The following is a 10,144-nucleotide window of genomic DNA, read 5'->3' as shown; positions in this document are numbered from 1 at the left end:
GTTATCCCAACACCATTATTGAGAAGATAGTTCTTTTCTCATTGTATGGTCTTGGCACCTTGGTTGAAACTCAGTTGGCCACAAATGTCTGGGGTTATTTCTGGGCTGTCAATATCCCTCTGTCTCTTGATTGTTGCTTTGTAGGACATTTGAAGTTAGAAAGTGTGAGTCCTAGACTACCCCAAAATAAAAAGCTTCTGTACAGTGAGGGAAACAGCCAACAAAACTAAAAGCCTGCAGAATGGGAGGAGATATTTGCAGATGATATCCAATAAAGGATTAGTGTCTAAAGTATATAAAGAACTTACTAACACCAAAAAAAAAAAAAAAACCCTTACAGTTTAAAAATGGGCAGAAGACATGAACAGACATTTCTCCTAAGACATCCAGACAGCCAACAGACACATGAAAAGATAGTATCACTCATCAGGGAAACGCACATCAAAACCACAATGAGGTACCACCTCACACCTGTCAGAATGGCTAAAATTAACAAAACGGGGAACAACAGCTGTTGGCAGGGATGCGGAGAAAGGGGAGCCCTCCTGCACTGTTGGTGGGAACGCAAGCTGGTGCGGCCGCTCTGGGGAACAGCATGGAGGGTCCTCAGAAAGTTAAAGATAGAGCTACCCTACGACCCAGCAGTTGCACTACTAGGTATTTACTCAAAGACAAAAACACGAATTCAGAGGGATACATGCACCCCTATGTTTATAGCAGCAGCATTTACAATAGCCAAACTATGGAAGCAGCCCAAGTGTCCATTGCCTGATGAATGGATAAAGAAAATGGTGTATATATATTCAATGGGATATTATTCAGCCATAAAAAAAAGAAATCTTGCCATTTGCAATGATGTGGATGGAGCTAGAGGGTATTATGCTGAGTGAACTAAGAAAGACACCATAGGATTTCACTCCTATACGGAATTTAAAAAAGGAAAAGAGACAAACCAAAAAACAGACTCCTAACTGTAGAGAGCAAATGTGTACCTGAGGGGAGGTGGCCAGGGGATGGGGGAGGAGGTGGAGGGCCAAGTACACGCTTCTTGAGCCCTGAGTGAATCTGGAAGTGTTGACTCACACTGTACGCCTGAAAATACAACACTTTTAACTACACTGGAATTTGTTACAATGTGAGTCTTAGTAGATTCTACGTTTTCAAGGTTGCTTTGACTATTCTGGGTCCCTCGTAATTGCACACAAATTTTAGAAGTAGCCTATCAGTTCTTACAAAGAAGTAGTCAGGATTCTGATAGGAATAGCAAGGAAGCCTTAGGTCAGTTTGAGGAGTGCTTTCTGAACCACCTTAGGCCTTCTGATCCATGAATATGGCATGTTTGCCCATTTATTTAGGCATTCTTTAATTTCAACAGTGTTTTGTAATCTTCAGACTAAAAATTTTGAATGTCCTTTGCTAAACTGATTCCTAAGGACTTTGTTTTTTTGGTGTCCTTATGCATGGCATTTTCTTTATTTCAATTTTGGATTATTACAGATTTATAGAAATACAATTGAATCTTTACCCAAAGTATAATTCATGTACAATATCCTGTTAGTTTCCGGTGTACGTCATGGTGATTCGGTGTTTGTATACATTATGAAATGGTCCCCATGGGTCTAGTTACCATCTGTCACCGAAGTTCTTAGAATAGTATTGACCATATTCTCTGTGCAGTACATTGCATACTTCTGACTTACTTATTTTCTAACTGGAAGTTTGTGCCTTTAATCCCCTTCATCTGTTTAACCCCCCCCCCCCCCCGCAATCCCTCCCTCCTCTGGTAACCAACAGTTTCTCTTTGAAGCTGTTTCCATTTTGTGTTTTGGGTTTTAGATTTTTTACAATTTGTTTTGTAGTTTCTCAAGGATCCTCCACTCCGTGGAGTGGCTGCACCAATTTGTGTTCCCACCAACACTGCACAAGTGTCCCAATTTCTGCACGTCCTTGCCAACACTTGTCATAATATTTTTTTCTTTTTGATACTAGCAATTCTGACAGGTGTGAGGTGGTATCTCACTGTGGTTTTGAGTTGTATTTCCCTGGTGATGAGTGATGCTAAGCATCTTTTCATGCTACTGTTGGCCATCTGGACATCTTCTTTAGAGAAATATCTATTCAAATCCTCTGCCAATTTTTAAGTCACAGTATTTGTTGTCGGGGTTTTTTTTTAAGATTTTATTTATTTGACAGAGCGATAGCAAGAACATAAGCAAGGGGAGTGGGAGAGGGAGAAGCAGGGGACCTGATATGAGGCTGGATCCCAGAACCTTGGGATCATGACCTGAGCAGAAGTCAGATGCTTAACGACTGAGCCACCCAGGCGCCCCCTGTTGGTTTTTTTTTTTTATTGTACATGTTCTTTATATATTTTGGATATTAACCTCTTACTTGGTTGTGTGATTCGCAGATATCTTCTCCCTCTCGGTAGGCTGCTGCCTTTATGTTTTGTTGATGGTTCCTTCCCGTGCACAAGCTTTTTAGCTTGATGCAGTCTCATTTTAGCTTTCGTTGCCCTTGCCTGAGGAGACTGGTCCAAAAAATATTGCTGAGACCGAGGTCAGAGAACTTAGTGCCTGTGCTCTCCTCTGGGAGTTTTATGGCTTCAGGTCTCAACATTTAGGTCTTCCGTCCATTTTGCATTTATTTTGTGTGTGGTATAAGAAAGTGGTCCAGTTTCATTCTTCTGCATGTGGCCGTCCAATTTTCCCCAACACCATCTGTTGGAGAGACTGTCTTTTCCCCCATTGGATATTCTTGCCTTCTATGTCATAGATTCATTGACCCCATAAATGTGGGTTTATTTCTTTGCTCTCTATTCAGTTCCATTAATGTGTGTGTCTGTTTCCTGCCAGTACCATACTGTGTTGATTTACTTTGATTACTTATTTGCTTTGTAGTATAGTTTAAAATGTGGGAGCGTGATACCTCTAAGTTTTGTTCTTTCTCAAGATTGCTTTGGCTATTTGGGATCAACAATTGATCTTTATATACTGATCTTGAATCCTCCAACCTTGATGAACTAATGTACCAGTCCTAATTATTTTTGCTGCTTTTAGGATTCTGTCTTTGACTTTTAGCATTTTTTTATATGTCTTTGCAGCTCTGTCTGTATATATCCTAGTTGAAGTCCATTGAGTTTTCTGAATGTATGGGAGGTTTTTGTTTTCAACCTAGGAAGTTTGCAGCCATGCCTTTTTTGAAAGTTCTCTCTCTCTCCTCCTGGTATTCCCATTATGTGTATGTTGGGGGCAGTTAATGTGTTCCATGTTTCTTGGAGGCTCTGTTCATTTTTTTTTTTTTTTCTCTTCTTCAGCTAGCATAATGTCCTGTGATCTGTCTTCCAGTTCACCAATTCTCCTGCCAGTTCAAATCTTGTGGTCGGCCCCTAAAGTGAATTTCCTCATTTCTGTGCTTTATGGATGTTCTCTGCTTGATGTAACCTTATCATTAAACCTTCCTTTACTTCTTTAGTCATGCTCTCCTTTAGTCGTGAGCATATTTATAACAGGTACCTTGAAATCCTTGTGAGATATGTCATCTAGTCACTCTCATAGGCAGTTCCTGTTGCCCGCTTTCTTCCTGGAATCTGGGTCATACTTTCCTCTCTTTGTGTGCCTGGTTATTTTTTGTTGGAAATTGAGCATTTTTAATAAAATAACAATTCTGGGTCCAAGGCCAACACCCCCTCTCCTCTGGGGCTTCTTACTGTTATTTGCTTGTTTGCCTGGGGACTGGCTAGACTATTTTGGTGAAGTCTGCTCCTTTTCCCCTGCAGTGTTCAGCCTCTGGTGCTTTCCTTCCGGGAGGTACATAGGTGTGCCCACAGTCACCCTGGCCTGCTCTCTAGGCTGTGGCCTCATTGGCTCTCTGAATCTCCTCCCACATGCCTTTGACCACAACCCCCCCACTGTCCTGAGGGCACCCTCGGCTGAAACTTCCCCATGCTCTATTGTAAGGGAAGTCAGCTCCTATGGGAAGAGATTGGGAGCTATCCACTTCATAGCCTGGCAAAATCTCAGCCAGGGCTCAAAGCAAGCTTGTGAGAGACACCCCTAATCTGGGAGCTGAGCACTCAGTGGAGGGGGGACAGCAGCCTCTTCTGGATTGGAACCATGGCCTTGAGCTGGTAGAGAGGCCACCGGGTCGGCATATTCAGCATGTCAGGCCCAAGGTAGAGTCTCCTTCCCACAAGCAGGGGCTAAACAGAGAAAGGGAGCCCCACCTCGGCCACACTTGCCTGGGACTCAGCCTCCGCAGCAGGTGTCAGGACAGGGTAGGAAATGGTAAGTGACTGGGGGCCTGTGTTCTTGGCCCCAGCAGTCGGGTAGCTTCTCTAGCTTGGTGAGCAGGGAGAGGGGAGGGAAGGAGCAGCTTGGCTCAGATACCACTGGCTCTGCTTTCTTTTGAACTTTGAACAGGGCACCTGGGTGGCTCAGTCGTGTCCAACTCTTGGTTTCAGCTCAGGTCATGAGATCAAGCCCCACATCAGGCTCTGCATTCTGTGCAGAGTCTGCTTGAGGTTCTCTCCCTCTGCCCCTCCTCCCAGACACATGTGCTCTCTCTCTCTCTCTCTCAAATAAATAGATCTTTAACAAAATAAATAACTCGGCACCCATTTTCTTCGATAGCTCTTTCTTCATTTGTTTGCCCATCGGACCATCTCCAGGAGCTTTAACTGCTTGTTGTATTATTCCCGCCGGTTCCGCTGGGAAGCTGGCCAGGGGAGCGCCTCGTGCTTTCGTTCCAGAAGAGTCTGGCTGCCCTTAGTTCTTTTCTTGCCTCGCTGTGGGCTTAGAGCCCCCAGCCCTGTGTTGAAAACGGGGGCAGGAGCAGACGCCCTTTTCTTCCCTCAGCCCTAGAAAGCCAGTCTTTCACCGTCAAGCAGTGTTCGCTGTAAGGCTTTTGCATATGATCTTGATCAAGTTCATTTTAACTTGCTGAGAAGTGTTTAGCAATCTGAACGGCTGTTGGATTATGTCAGATGGGTTGTGTGTCACTCAATACGATCGCATAATTTTTCTTTAGCTTGTTGGTATGGTGGATTGTTCCAAATGGTTTTCAAATGTGGAACCGGCCATGCACACCTGGAATAAATTCCATCTGGTCATGGTTGTATAATTCTTTTTATACAATGTCAGATTTGATATGCCAATATTTTGTTGAGATTTTTTTGCGCCTAAGTTCATGGGAGATATTGTCTGTAGTTTCTTGTTCGTTTGTTTGTTTCTGGTACTATCTTTGGTTTGGGTACAGTATTTAAATTTGTCTCAGGAAATGAGTTAGGATATGTTCCTTCATCTTCTGTTTTCTGGAAGAAATTGCTTAAAATTGATGTTAATTCTACTTTACATGCTTGGTAGAATTCTTCAGTGAAATCATCTGGGCCTGAACATTTCTTTAGGTAAGCTTTTAAATGAAAAATTAAATTTCTTTCATGGTTCCAGGACTGTTCATATTATCTACTTCATTTTGCTTGCTCGAATTTGGTAGATTTTAATTTTCTTCTTGCCTCCAGGGATTTCAGACATCACGCTGGCACTCCCAGAAACAGAATCTTACCAGCCGTCCGGGCATCCTGTGGCCCAGTCAGGCTGACACAGAATTAAGCATCCAGCCGCCAGGGCACTCTGATACTGGGCATTTGTGTCTTCTCTCCTCTTAAGGTTGTCAGTCTTGCTAGGGGTTTATCAATCTTATTAATTCTTCTCAGAACCATTTTGTTTGTTTCATTGATTTCCTATTTTCAATTTCATTGATTTCTGCTCTTGACTTTATTATTTCCTTCTTTCTGCTTGTTTTGATTTTATTTTGCTCTTTTCCTGTCATGAGGCAGGAATTTCATGAGGCAGGAATTTCAATGATTTTGAGGTCTTGCCTCCTTCTGATGTGCTATAAATATCCCTCTCAGCACTGCTTTAGCTGCAGACCACATACTTTGATGTTTTGTATTATTTTTATTTGGTTCAGTTCTGTGTTTTTAAAAAAGCTCCCCGAAGTACTTCCCCTTTGACCCATGGATCATTTACAAGAGTGTGGTTTTCTTCCCAGTGTTTGGAGATTTTCCTGTTGTCTTGCTGTGATTTATTTTGTTGGAGTCCATTGTGGTCTGAATACAAACACTGTGATTTCAGTTATTTTAGACGTGTTGATGTTGGTTTTATGGTCCAAGGTTTGATCTCTCTTGGGGAATGTTCCCTACTTTGAACATAGGAGCACTCTGTCTTGCTGGGTGGACTACCCTGAGGGATGCTGTGGGTGGGCGGATGGTGTGGGTCTCCTACATCTGGGCTGGTTTTCTGTCTAGTGGTCCTGTGGGTTGTCAAGGGGACAAAGTGAAGTCCTCAACCATACTTGCAGATATGCCAGTCTCTCCTCTGCTCTGCCAGCTTCAGCCTCGTGTATTTTGAGGCTCTAAGAGTTGATGTGTGCACATTTAGGATTCTTATGTCTTCCTGGGGGACCAATCACTACCTCTAATGTGTCATCACAGAATGTCAGTCTGTCGCCACTTATTTCCTTCGCTTAAAAGTCTACTTTCTCAGATATTAACCCAGCCACTCCTGCTTCTTCGTTTTGTTGTTGTCTTGTGTTTGATTACCATTCATACTGTGTGTCTTCTTCCTTTCTCCCAGCACACCTACGTCATTGCATTTGAAGTGACTTTCTTATAAACAGCATATAGTTCAGTCTGCCTTTTTTGTCCACTCTGCCAGTCTTTGCCTCCTGATCTGTGAGTGTACATTTTAACGTATTTAATGTAATTTGTATATTTAACCTATTTACGTTTATGTGTGTTAAGGCCAAAAGTCTGCCATTTTGTTATTTGCCTTCTGGTTTGCCTCTGTTTCTTGTTGTTTCTCTCATCTTGCTTTCCTGTGGACTCTGAACACTTTTTTATAAAATTTTATTTATTTATTTGAGAACATGAGTAGGCTCCCTGCAGAGCAGGCTGACATGGGACTCAGTCCCAGGACCCTGAGATCATGACCTGAGGTTAAGACGGATGCTTAACCGACTGAGCCATCCAGACACCTCACCTGTGGACTCTGAACATTTTAAAGGACTCTATTTTGACTTACATAGAGTGGTTTGGGGTGTGTCATCGTGTATTGTCTTCTTCTTTTTTTTCTTTTTTTAGGTTTTATTTATTTATTTGACCCGGGGGAGTCGGGGGAGAGCAAGCACAAGCAGGGGGAGCTGCAGAGGGAGAGGGAGAAGCAGGCTTCCCCCTGAGCAGGGAGCCTGATGCAGGACTCAATCCCAGGACTCTGGGACCATGACCTGAGCCAAAGGCAGACACCCAACCAACTGAGCCACCCAGGCGCCCCTTGTATGGTCTTCTTAGAGTTCGTTCTGGGTATTGAAACACGCTCGCGTGCAGGTCCTCACAGTCGGCCGCCAGCAGTGTGTGCACTTCGGGTTACGTGCGCACACTGCTTCCATGTTGGTCGCTGTGCCATCCCCGCTTTTAAGTATCCTCTCGAGTGTCAGCTGGTGTTAACATTTGTTGCTCTCGTCCCACGTGCCACCGGGCACTCAGGAGGAGTGCCCACTGTTGCGCCCATCTCTCTGCCCTTCCCATGCTCCTTCTTCCCTCCCAGTGCCCCAAGAGGCCGCCCTTACGTCCGTCCTTGTGGAGAGACACGCTATACCCGGGCTTGGGGGGCGGTCTGCCGGGGCTGGAGCCTTCAGTGTCCCCTGGCTCAGAGTGCATTTCTCCTTCGTTCTTGTGTGTGTGCACGGGCACGTGGCTGAAGCGAGCGCCTTCCTTCTCAAACGATGCTTGCTGTCAACACTTGGAAAACATGGCTCGGCTTCCTTCCGGCCGCTGGCTCTGGATCGGAAGTGCGCTGTGGTCGTCCTCAGCATTCCCTGTGGGCCTCCTGCTCGTCTCTCTGGCTGTTTCCGTGATTTCGTCCTTGGTGCTCAGAAGTTACAGCTCAAGGGCGCCTGGGTGGCTCAGTTGGTTAAGTGACTGCCTTCGGCTCAGGTCATGATCCTGGAGTCCCGGGATCGAGTCCCGCATCGGGCTCCCTGCTCAGCAGGGAGTCTGCTTCTCCCTCTGACCCTCTTCCCTCTCGTGCTCTCTCTCATTCTCTCTCTCTCTCAAATAAATAAATAAAAATCTTAAAAAAAAAAAAAAAAAAAAAGAAGTTACAGCTCAAGTGGCCAGACGTGGATTTCCTTGGATGTATCGTATTTTAGATTTGCTCAGCTCCTTGAATCTAAGTCTCTGTCTTTTGCCTAATTTGGGGAGTTTCAGCCATCATTTCTTTGAATACTCTTTTCAACTGCTCGCCCCTGCCACTCTTCTTCTGGGACTCCGGTTATGGGAACAGTGGCTCTTGTGTTGTTATCCCACAGGTTCCTGAGCCTCTGTTCAGTTTTTTCCCCCAGTGTTGTGTTGTTGTTGTTGTTAATAGGTTGAGTACTTTCTGTGGACCCATCCTCAGCCTCACTGGGACATCCTCTGTCATTTCTGGCCACGGATAAGCCACTCAGCAAGTGTTTCCTTTCAGTGATTCTGTATCATATTGTGGTTTTGGTTTGCTTCTGTGTTATGTCTGTTTCTTTGCTGACATTTTCCATTTGCTACAAGATAAACTGTTATTCCTTACGGAACCTCTTCAATTACGACTGATTTAAAATCCTTGTCAGATAATTCCAGCATCTTCAGCTCAGTTTGGGCATCAGTTGATTACTCTTTCTTATTCTAGTTGTGACTTTCCTGAGTCTTGGGTTCTTCCTTGAGTTTCCTGGTATGACGTGATTTTTTTTTATTGTCTCCTGAACAGTCAGGCTATTATGTTCACATTTTGTATTTTAGCAGGTGGTTATCCTGTTTGGACTCAGCAGACAGATCCTGAGCTACTCTAGTGGCCTGTGGTTTCAGTGACAGTGGACCGTGCAGAGGTCCCTGCTGGGCCATCCTGGGCCTCTGGATGGGGGCAGGGTATCTGGCCGCTGAGAGGAGTACTTCCCCCCCACCCTTGGGGCCTCTCGGTGGGGCAGGGGGGCCAGTGAGCCGGGTGGGGAAGGAATGGGCCTCTCCTTGATCTTCCTGCCAGTTCTAGCAGACCCCACACACACACCCAGAGTCGTCAGTGGGACTCCAGCCCCACATGGGGATGAATACGTCCACCTGGTCCTCTTCCTGGTGGCAGGCTGGGGGTGAGGAAACGTGGTCCTGGACCCCCTTATGTCGGGCTGCTCTGTTGTTCCTCCAGCCCTGGGGACCCTCACCACATCACCTCACTCTTTTCATGTGTAAGAGTTCTGTTTTGGTTGTCTCTGATTTCCTGCGTTTATTGGTAGTCGGGAAAAGCAAAGAGACAAGCCTAGGCCAGCCACCTCATCCAGACTAGAAGCCCCTCAGGGCATGCTGAAGGGCTTTTGGTTGCTGGAAAGTGTGTGCAGGCCAGATGGTAGGGGGTCGGCAGAGCAGTGGAAACTGTGAAGGACTCTGCTACGGCCACGGCCACGGGCGAAGGGCCATGGGAGGAGGCAACTTAGAAGAGCCTGGGAGGTGAGGATGAAGGCGTGGGGGAAGGGGAGAACAGGAGGGTCCGCATCAGGGGGGTGGATGGACGGATCTCGCGCACTTCCAGCGACTGAGAGGGGTGCAGGATGCAGGGCTCAGGCGGGCGTGGCGGGGCTGGTGCCCAACGCAGGCAGGGAGCCAGCCCCGCGGTGCGTCCGGGACAGCGCCCGCGGGAGACAGGGTTGCGGAGATTCCCCGCACCCCCCACGACAATGATCGCTCTGATTCCCTGGCCCCGCCCAGCTCTGGGATGGCGACAATGGCCATCTGTCTCCCGGAGCCGGAGCCTGGCACTGGGCGGGTGCGAGCGCGGGAGGGCCCGGGTGGAAGCAAGGGCACGGGAGGGCTTGCAGCCCTGAGGTGTGGCGGAGGCGGGCGCCGAGGCGGAGGAAAGCGTGGTTCTCCTCTTCCTCCCGCCCCGGTGTCCGGGAGCCTAGCTGCGGGGCGCACGGGACCGGTCCGCCCGGCTCCCCCGGGACGGCCTTGCCCGCCGCGTTCCCGCCGCGCCGGCTCCGTTCTCCGGTTTCCATGGAGCCGGGAGGCGGTTGCCACGGAGACCAACGTGCGACGGCCAGCCAATCAGCGTGGAGCTGCGGCTCC

The sequence above is a fragment of the Eumetopias jubatus genome, unplaced genomic scaffold (genome assembly GCF_037043125.1).
Source record: "Eumetopias jubatus isolate StellerSeaLion01/CBP00866 unplaced genomic scaffold, mEumJub1_p1.0 scaffold_14, whole genome shotgun sequence".
NCBI lineage: Eukaryota > Metazoa > Chordata > Mammalia > Carnivora > Otariidae > Eumetopias > Eumetopias jubatus.
Note: the sequence above shows the minus strand (reverse complement) of the source record.